Genomic DNA, 10879 nt, shown 5'->3' with positions numbered 1-10879 from the left:
ACCCAAAACAATTAAGAAAATGGTAATAGGAACATACATATTGATAACTACCTTAAATGTAAATGGATTAAATGCTCCAACCAAAAGACATAGACGGGCTGAGTGGATACAAAAACAAACCCATATATATGCTGCCTACAAGAGACCCACTTCAGACCTAGGGACACATACAGACTGAAAGTAGGGGGGATGGAAAAAGATATTCCATGCAAATGGAAATCATAACAATTCTCATATCAGACAAAATAGACTTTAAAACAAAGACTATTACAAGAGACAAAGAAGGACACTAGATAATGATCAAGTGGTCAATCCAAGAAGAAGCTCTAACAATTGTAAATATTTATGCACCCAACATAGGAGCACCTCAATAAGGCAAATGCTAACAGCCATAAAAGGGGAAATCGACAGTAACACAATCATAGTAGGGGAATTTAACACCCCACTTTCACCAATGGACAGATCATCCAAAATGAAAATAAATAAGGAAACACAAGCTTTAAATGATACATTAAACAAGATGGACTTAATTGATATTTATAGGACATTCCACCGAAAAACAGCAGATTACACATTCTTCTCAAGTGCTCATGGAACATTCTCCAGGATAGATCATATCTTGGGTCACAAGTCAAGCCTTGGTAAATTTAAGAAAATTGAAATTATATCAAGTATCTTTTCTGACCACAATGCTATGAGACTAGATATCAATGACAGGAAAAAATCTGTAAAAAATACAAATGCATGGAGGCTAAGCAATACACTAGTAAATAACCAAGAGATTGCTGAAGAAATCAGAAAAGAAATCAAAAAATACCTAGAAACAAATGACAATGAAAACACGACAACCCCAAACCTATGGGATGCAGCAAAAGCAGTTCTTAGAGGGAAGTTTATAGCAATATAATCCTACCTCAAGAAACAAGAAACATCTCAAATAAACAACCTAACCTTACACCTAAAGCAATTAGAGAAAGAAGAACAAAAAAACCCCAAAGTTAGTAGAAGGAAAGAAATCATAAAGATCAGATCAGAAATAAATGAAAAAGAAATGAAGGAATCGATAGAAAAGATCAATAAAACTAAAAGCTGGTTCTTTGAGAAGATAAACAAAATTGTTAAACCATTAGCCAGACTCATCAAGAAAAAAAGGGAGAAGACTCAGATCAATAGAATTAGAAATGAAAAAGGAGAAGTAACAACTGACACTGCAGAAATACAAAGGATCATGAGAGATTACTACAAGCAACTATATGCCAATAAATTGGACAACCTGGAAGAAATGGACAAATTCTTAGAAATGCACAACCTTCCGAGACTAAAATAGAAAATATGAACAGACCAATCACAAGCACTGAAATTGAAACTGTGATTAAAAATCTTCCAACAAACCAAAGCCCAGGACAGATGGCTTCACAGGCGAATTCTATCAAACTTTAGAGAAGAGCTAACACCTATCCTTCTCAAACTCTTCCAAAATATAGCAGAGGGAGGAACAGTCCCAAACTCATTCTACGAGGTCACCGGCACTGTGATACCAAAACCAGACAAAGATGTCACAGAGAAAGAAAACTACAGGCCAATATCACTGATGAACATAGATGCAAGAATCCTCAACAAAATACTAGCAAACAGAATCCAACAGCACGTTAAAAGGATGAAGGGGTTTATCCCAGGAATGCAAGGATTCTTCGATATACGCGAATCAATCAGTGTGATGCACCATATTAACAAACTGAAGGAGAAAAACCATATGATCATCTCAATAGATGCAGAGAAAGCTTTCGACAAAATTCAACACCGATTTATGATAAAAATCCTCCAGAAAGTAAGCATAGAGGGAACTTAGCTCAACATTAAAAAGGCCATACATGACAAACCCACAGCCAACATCATTCTCAATGGTGAAAAACTGAAACCATGTCCACTAAGATCAGGAACAAGACAAGGTTTCCCACTCTCACCACTATTATTCAACATAGGTTTGGAAGTTTTAGCCACAGCAATGAGAGACGAAAAAGAAATAAAAGGAATCCAAACCGGAAAAGAAGAAGGAAAACTGTCACTGTTTGCAGGTGACATGATAGTATACATAAAGAATCCTAAAGATGCTACCAGAAAACTACTAGAGCTAATCAATGAATTTGGTAAAGTAGCAGGATACAAAATTAATACACAGAAATCACTTGCAGTCCTATACACTAATGATGAAAAATCTGAAAGAGGAATTAAGAAAACACTCCCATTTACTACTGCAACAAAAAGAATAAAATACCTAGGAATAAACCTACCTAAGGAGACAAAAGACCTGTATGCAGAAAAGTATAAGACATTGATGAAAGAAATTAAAGATGATACAAACAAGTGGAGAGATATACCATGTTCTTGGATTGGAAGAACCAACATTGTGAAAATGACTATACTATCCAAAGCAATCTACAGATTCAATGCAATTCCTATCAAACTACCAATGGCATTTTTCACAGAACTAGAACCCCAAATTTCGCAATTTGTATGGAAACACAAAAGACCCCGAATAGCCAAAGCAATCTTGAGAAAGAAAAACGGAGCTGGAGAAATCAGACTCCCTGACTTCAGTCTATACTAGAAAGCTACAATAATCAAGACAGTATGGTACTGGCACAAAAACAGAAATATAGATCAATGGAATAGGATAGAAAGCCCAGAGATAAACCCATGCACATATGGTCACCTTATCTTTGATAAAGGAGGCAAGAATACACAATGGAGAAAAGACAGTCTCTTCAATAAGTGGTGCTGGGAAAACTGGCCAGTTACCTGCCAAAAATGAAATTAGAACACTCCCTAACACCATACATAAAAATAAACTCAAAATGGATTAAAGACCTATATGTAAGGCCTGACACTATAAAACTCTTAGAGGAGAACATAGGCAGAACACTCTATGACATCAATCAAAGCAAGATCCTTTTTGACCCACCTCCTAGAGAAATGGAAATAAAAACAAAAATAAACAAATGGGACCTAATGGAACTTAAAAGCTTTTGCACAGCAAAGGAAACCATAAACAAGACGAAAAGACAACCCTCAGAATGGGAGAAAGTATTTGCAAATGAAGCAACTGACAAAGCATTAATCTCCAAAATTTACAAGCAGTTCAATATTTAAAAAACAAACAACCCAATCCAAAAATGGGCAGAAGACCTAAACAGACATTTCTCCAAAGAAGATATACAGACTGCCAACAAACACATGAAAGAATGCTCAACATCACTAATCATTAGAGAAATGCAAATCAAAACTACAATGAGGTATCATCTCACACCAGTCAGAATGGCCATCATCAAAAAATCTAGAAACAATAAATGCTGGAGAGGGTGTGGAGAAAAGGGAAACCTCTTGCACTGTTGGTGGGAATGTAAATTGATACAGCCACTGTGGAGAACAGTATGGAGGTTCCTTAAAAAACTACAAATAGAACTACCATATGACCCAGCAATCCCACTACTGGGCATTTACCCTGAGAAAACCATAATTCAAAAAGAGTCATGTACCATAATGTTCATTGCAACTCTGTTTACAATAGCCAGGACATGGAAGCAACCTAAGTGTCCATCGACAGATGAATGGATAAAGAAGATGTGACACATATATACAATGGAATATTACTCAGCCATAAAAAGAAACGAATTGAGTTACTTGTAGTGAGGTGGATGGACCTAGAGTCTGTCATACAGAGTGAAGTAAGTCAGAAAGAGAAAAACAAATATCATGTGCTAACACATATATATGGAATCTAAAAAAAAAGGTTCTGAAGAACCTAGGGGCAGGACAGGAATAAAGAAGCAGATGTAGAGAATGAACTTGAGGACACGGGGAGGGGGAAGTGTAAGCTGGGATAAAGTGAGGGAGTGGCATGCCCGTATATACACTACCAAATGTAAAATAGATAGCTAGTGGGAAGCAGCCGCATAGCACAGGGAGACCAGCTTGGTGCTCTGTGTCCACCTAATGGGGTGGGATAGGGAGGGTAGGAGGGAGATGCAAGAGGAGATATGAGGATATATGTATATGTATAGCTGATTCACTTTGTTATACAGCAGAAACTAATACACCATTGTAAAGCAATTATACTCCAATAAAGATGTTAAAAAAAAAGTAAGGTTGTTGGTCTGATGATTACTGAGTTGTAAAAATTCTTTGTTTTTCTGGATATAAGTCCTGTGTTTTGCAAATACTTTTATCAGATATGTGTTTTGCAAATACTTTTTTTTTCCAATCTGGTTCTTTGTGTGTGTGTGTGTGTGTGTAAATGTTTTGCTTTTATAAGTGTCCATTTTTCCAAAGCAGCTGTATCATTTTGTACTCCTACTAGTAATTTCATGAGTCCCAGTTTATCTATCTATCTATCTATCTATCTATCTATCTATCTATATAACGTATTCTTTATCCATTAATCTGTTTTGGACATTTAGGCTGCTTCCATGTCTTGGCTATTGTAAATAGTGCTGCTGTGGACATTGGAGTGCATGTACCTTTTTGAATTAGAGTTTTCATTTTTTCTGGATATATACCCAGGAGTTGGAGTGCTGGATCATATGGTAACTCTATTTTTAACTTTTAAAGGAACTTCCATCCTCTTTTCCATATGGTTGCACCAATTTACATTCCCACCAACAGTGTAGGAGGGTTGCCTTTTCCCCACACTCTCTCCAGCATTTGTTATTTGTGGATTTTTAAATAATGGCCATCCTGACTGGTGTGAGGTGATACTTCATTGTAGTTTTGATTTGCATTTCTCTAATAATTAGCGATGTTGAGCATCTTTTTAGGTAACTATTGGCCATCCATATGCCTTCTCTGGAGAAATGTCTATTTAGGTTTTCTGCCCATTTTTTTTATTGCGTTGTTTGCTTTTTTGATATTTAGTTATATGGGCTGTTTGTATATTTTGGAAATTAAGCCCTTGTCGGTCACATCATTTGCAAATATTTTCTCCCAGTCTGGAGGTTTTCTTTTCATTTTGTTTATGGTTTCGTTTGCTGTGCAAAACTTATAAGTTTGATTAGGTTCAATTTGTTTAATTTTGCTTTTATTTCTAGATAAGGATAGTTTTACTTCTTCCTGTCAAATTATGCTTTTCATTTTTTTTTTTTTTGCCTTATTTCACTGGACAGACCTTCAAGTATAAAGTCAAATAGAAGTTGTGATAACAAATATTCTTCTTGATTTCCAATCTTTGGGAAAGTGTTCAATATTTTATCACCAAGTATGAAGCTAGCTGTTTTTATGTGGATATATGTTTTCAATTCTCCATGTAAATACCGAAGAGTGGAAGTTCTGCATCATATGGTATCTTTATGTTTAACATGTTGAGGAAATTCCACTGCAGCTTTCCAAAGCAGCTGCACCATTTTATATTCCCACCAGCAGTGTATGAGGGTCCCAATTTCTTCATATTGTTGCCAACACCTTTTATTATCTGTCTTTTTATTATAACCATCTTAGTGGGGTGAAATTTGCACTTTGTGGTTTTGATTTGCACTTCTTTTATGATCAATGATGTTGAACATCTTTCCATGTGCTCATTGGCCATTTGTATATCTTCTATGGAGAAATGTATACTCAGATCTTTGCCCATTTGTTTACTTGAGTTGTGTATCTTTTAATACATATGATTTGTAGGAGTTATGTGTATATTCCAGATACAGGTCTCTTGTCAGATATATGGTTTGAAAATATGTTCTCTCATTTTGTAAGTTGTATTTTCACTTTCTTGATATTGTCCTTTGAAGTGCAGAAGTTTTGAATTTTGATGGCATCCAACTTACTTTTCCTTTAGTTGCTTGTATTTTTGGCGTTGTATTTAAGAAGGCTTTGTAGAAGTCATTCTAACAGGTATGAGGTGATATCTCATTGTGATTTTGATTTGCATTTCCCTGATAATAACTGACGTTGAGCATCATGTACCTGTTGGCCTCTGTATGTCTTCTCTAGAAATGTCTATTCAAATCTTCTGCCCATTTTTAAGTTGGATTGTGTGTTAGGGAAGAATTTTTTTATTAACAATTCAATCTGATATAGCTCTTCTTAGATTTTTTATTTATCCTTTAGTGAGATTTAGTTTTTGTTTTTCTAGGAATTTGTCCATTTCATTGAAACTGTTTAATTTACAGACATATAATTTTTCATAGCACTCCCTTATTATCCTTTTTATTTCTGTAAGGTCAGTAGTAATGTTCGTTACTTTATTCTTGAATTTAGGAATTGTTATGTCTGCTTGATGGAGTGACACTTTTTTTTTTTTTTTTTTGCGGTACACAGGTCTCTCACTGTTGTGGCCTCTCCCATTGCGGAGCACTGGCTCCGGGTGCACAGGCTCAGCGGCCATGGCTCACGGGCCTAGCCGCTCCACAGCATGTGGGATCTTCCAGGACCGGGGCACGAACCCGTGTCCCCAGTATCGGAAGGCAGACTCTCAACCACTGCGCCACCAGGGAAGCCCCGATGGAGTGACACTTTTATCATTGTAAAATGTCCTTTGTCTCTATAACAATGTTTGTCTTAAAGTTTACTTTGCCTAATATTATTAGTCGAACCATTCTAGCTCTCTTTTGGTTACTGCTTGCATGGTATATCTTCTCCTATCAACTTACTTTCAACTTATTTGCGTCTTTGAATCTGAAGTGTCTATTATTGATAGCATACGATTGGATCATGTATTTCCAAATCATTATGCCAGTCTCTGCCCTTTGATCAGTGTTTTTAATCCATTCACATTTAATATAGCTACAGACAAGGTAGAATGTACATATGCCATTTTGCTATTTGTTTTCTATACGTATTCTGTCATTTTGTTTTCTGTTCCTCTATTACAGCCTTATTTTATGTTAGATATTTTCTAATGTACCCTTATCATTTCCCTTTCTTTCTTTCTCTCTCTCTCTCTCTCTTTCTTTTTTTCTTTCGAGTTATTTTCTTAGTGGTTGCCCTAAGGATTACAATTAACATATTAAAATCTTAACAATTAACAACTTAAATTAATCTAGTTCATATTAATTCCAGCTTAATTTCAAGAGACTGGCTCCTATATAGCTCTTTTCTCTGCCCCCTCTTTTATACTATTAGTCATATAAATTGCATCTTTAGTTATTATAAGATCATTAACACAGTTTTAAATTCTCACTTTTAACAATTGTCATTTAAATCATATATGAGAAAAAAAGACTTACAAAAAATTACGCTTTCTTATATTTGTCTATGTGGTTACCTTTACCAACTGAAGTCTGCTTAGTTGGTTAACTTGTTGGTCTTGTGTCCTTTTCTTTCAACATGAAGGTCTCCCTTTTAGGGAAGATCTGTTAGTGACATAGTCTCTCAGTTTTTGGGTTTTTTTGGAGTATGCCTTAATTTATCTGTTTTTTTTTTTTTTTTTTTTTTTTTTTTGTGGTACACGGACCTTTCACTGTTGTGGCCTCTCCCGTTATGGAGCACAGCCTCTGGACGTGCAGGCTCAGTGGCCATGGCTCACGGGTCCAGCTGCTTCACGGCATGTGGGATCTTCCTGGACCAGGGCACGAACCCGCGTCCCCTGCATTGGCAGGCCAACTCTCAACCACTGCGCCACCAGGGAAGCCCTATCTGTCATTTTTAAAGGATGGTTTTGCTGGTATAGAATTTTTGGTTGACAATCTTTTTCTTTCAGCACGTGAAATATGTCATACTACTGCCTTCTAGTCTCCATATTTTCTGATGAGAAATCAGCTGTTAATCTTATTGAGAATTCTTTGTACATGAAAATTGTTTCTCTTATGCTGCTTTCCAGATTCTCATTTGAGCTTATACTACTTGGAGTTCATTAAGCTCTTTGGGAATGTAGATTAATAGTTTTTACATCAAATTTGGGAAAATTTCAGCCATTATTTCTTCAGATATTTTTTCTAATCCTTTCTCTCTCTCCCCTCCTTTTGGGATTCCCCTTATTTAATTGTTGGTATAATTGATTGTGTCCTATAGGTCTGTGAGGCTCTTTTCATTTTTGTTCAATCTATTTTTCTCTCTGTTCCTCAGAATGAATTATTTAAATCAGACTGTCTTCAAGTTTACTGATTTTTTCTTCTGCCAGTGTTCATGTGCTGTTGAGCCTCTCTAGTGAATTTTTCATTTCATTTATTAATCTTTCCAACTCCAGAATTTATATTTGTTTCTTGTTAAAAAATGTTATATTTCTTTACTGATATTCTATACTTGGTGCAACATCATTCTCATATGATCTTTTAGTTCTTTAGATATGGTTTCTTTGAGTTCTTTGGACATATTTATATAAAAACTACTAGATGCACATAAATATTCCAACTATCTGTGCTCTCTCAGAGACTATTTCTATGGACTGCTTTTCTTCCTGTGTAGGGACAATACTTTCCTTGTCTTGTAAGTTTTAGTTGAAAACTGGACATTTAAAATAATATAAAGTGACAACTCCCTCCCTCCTTTCCAGGGCTTCTTGTTGCTCTTTGTTGGTGGTGATGCTGCTGCTTATTTGTTTAATGACTTTTCTGAACTAATTCTGTAAAGTCTGTATTCTTTGTCATGTGTGCCAACTGAAGTCTGCTTAGTTGGTTAACTTGTTGGTCAGCTAATGACTGGATAGAGATTTCCTTAAATCCCCTAAACCAATAAGTCTCTCAGCCTTTGTCTAAGGCTCTCTGAACATGTTGAGGTACACTGTCAATTTTTTGGCAGACACTTCATAACTCTGTCTTAGCCTTCACATCATGATTGTCAGAGCCTCAAGATCAGCCAGAGATGAGAGATTCAGTCATCTCGTATCTTTCCTGGGCATACACACCTCCCTGCACATGTGCATGACCTAGATTCACAAGAATATATTAGAGCTTTTGAAAACTCCCATAAACTTATCATTCCCCAGTTTTTCAAGTCTTTTTTTGATAGTTTCTTGTTTATCTCAAGTATTATCATCACCTGAAGCAGCTGCAATATTAAACAATTGCCGCTCATTCCTTTTGACATTACCCTCAGGGGAAAAGGCTAGTCACAATGAGTTTATGCTGGGGAGAGGAGAGAAGGAATAGGACAGCTAAAATGCCACAAAGCTCACTGTTCTTACTGAAATTTGACTCTCTTTATTCGATAGATGTTCCTTGGATTGTTTCAAGGATTTGTAGAGTTTTGAAAAAGTTGGGATTGATAATTTTTGCCAGGGTTCTCATTGCTTTATGGAAGAGTGAATTTTTAAAAGCCCTTCCTTCACCACTCCAGAAGTGGCTTTTTTAGAAATGTTTTTTTATGTTTTTGTCTTTGGGCTTTTTTGGCGGTGCCACATGGCATGCAGGATCCCAGTTCCCTAGCCAGGGATCGAACCTGTGCCCCCCTGCTGTGGAAGCACAGAGTCCTAACCACTGGACCACCAGGGAAGTCCTGGTTTTTATGTTTTTTAATTGTATTTCATAAATTTATGCTTTTATGTTTATTATTTTCCCCCTACTTCTTACTTAGTTTTGATTTTCTCCTCATAGTTTATTAAAATTGAAATTTAGATAACTGATTTGAGAGCTTTTTTTCTTACAGAAGCACTTCATGCTATAAATTTCCCTCCAAGCACTGCTTTAGCTGCATACCCAACATTTTGATATATCATGTTTTCTTTTTCACTCAACTCATTTTCTAATTTCCATTATGATTTCTCTCTTGAAAAATGGATTATTTAGAAGTATGTTGTTATAAACCAAATACTTGGGAATTTTCCAGACACCTTTCTGTTTTTGATTTCTAGTTTAATTCTGTTGTGTTCTGGGAATTTATTTCATATGATTTCAGTCCTTTTATATTTATTAGAATTTGTTTTATAGCCCAGAAATCATCTATCTTAGTATTCCTTGTGCACTTATAAAGAATATGCTTTCTGCTGTAGAGAATGTCTGTTGACATTCTACAAATGTCAATTTGGTCAAATTTGTTGATAATGTTGTTCAAGTCTATATACTTACTGATTTTCTGTCCATGTGTTTCATCATGTACTAAGAAAAAGTGTTGAGAAAGAGGGCTCAAGACGGCAGAGTAGGAAGAGCTGGAGCCCACCTCCTCCCACAGTCACACCAAAACTACAACTACATGTAGAACAACAAGCAAATTAACACTACATTATAGCAGTACCAAAAGGAGAGGAGCAAGAGAGAGAAGGGGGCAGGAAATGTATTTGATGAAATAATGGCTGTAAATTTCCTTAACTTGGAAACAGATAATTATTTCCAGTAATCATAGAGAGTCTCACACAAGATGAACCCAAAGAGATACACACCAAGACATATCATAATTACAATACCAAAAGTTAAAGATAAAGAGAGAATTTTAAAGGCAGAAAGAGAAAAACAAAGAGTCACATTCAAGGGAGCCCTCTTAAGGGTATCAACTGATTTTTCAGTGAAAAGTTTGCAGGTCAGAAGGGAGTGGCATGATATATTTAAAGTGCTGAAAGGAAAAAACCTACAACCAAGGGTACTCTACCCAGCAAGGTTATTATTCAGAATTGAAGGAGAGGTAGTTTCCCAGACAAGCAAAAACTAAAGAGTTCATCTACAAAACTGGCCTTAAAAGAAATGTTAAAGTGCCTTCTTTAAGTGAAAAAGAAAAGACAATAACAAGAAATAAGAAAATACACGAAGAAAAAAAAATCTCACTGGTAAAGGGAAATATATGTAAAGGAAGTGGATTAACCACCTAAAAACCTAGGATGAAGATTAAAACACAAAAGTCATAAAATCAACTATTACTACAATAAGTAGTTACGGGATACAAAAAATGTAAAATATGACATCAAAACATAAAACATAGAGGGTGGAATAAAAAATATAGATCTTTTAGAATGTGTTCAAATTTA

At 35.6% G+C, this 10879-nt stretch overlaps 1 non-coding gene across 1 annotated transcript; it reads right to left on the bottom strand.

Annotated features, from left to right (window-relative positions):
* Positions 1 to 9342: 9342 nt before the first annotated feature.
* On the bottom strand, positions 9343 to 9416 carry TRNAW-CCA (transfer RNA tryptophan (anticodon CCA)). Its single transcript has one exon. It is a non-coding gene; the product is annotated as a tRNA-Trp (tRNA).
* Positions 9417 to 10879: the final 1463 nt, after the last annotated feature.

The sequence above is a fragment of the Tursiops truncatus genome, chromosome 20 (genome assembly GCF_011762595.2).
Source record: "Tursiops truncatus isolate mTurTru1 chromosome 20, mTurTru1.mat.Y, whole genome shotgun sequence".
In the NCBI taxonomy this organism is placed as follows: Eukaryota; Metazoa; Chordata; class Mammalia; order Artiodactyla; family Delphinidae; genus Tursiops; species Tursiops truncatus.
Note: the sequence above shows the minus strand (reverse complement) of the source record. Positions and strands in the feature narration are given on the sequence as shown.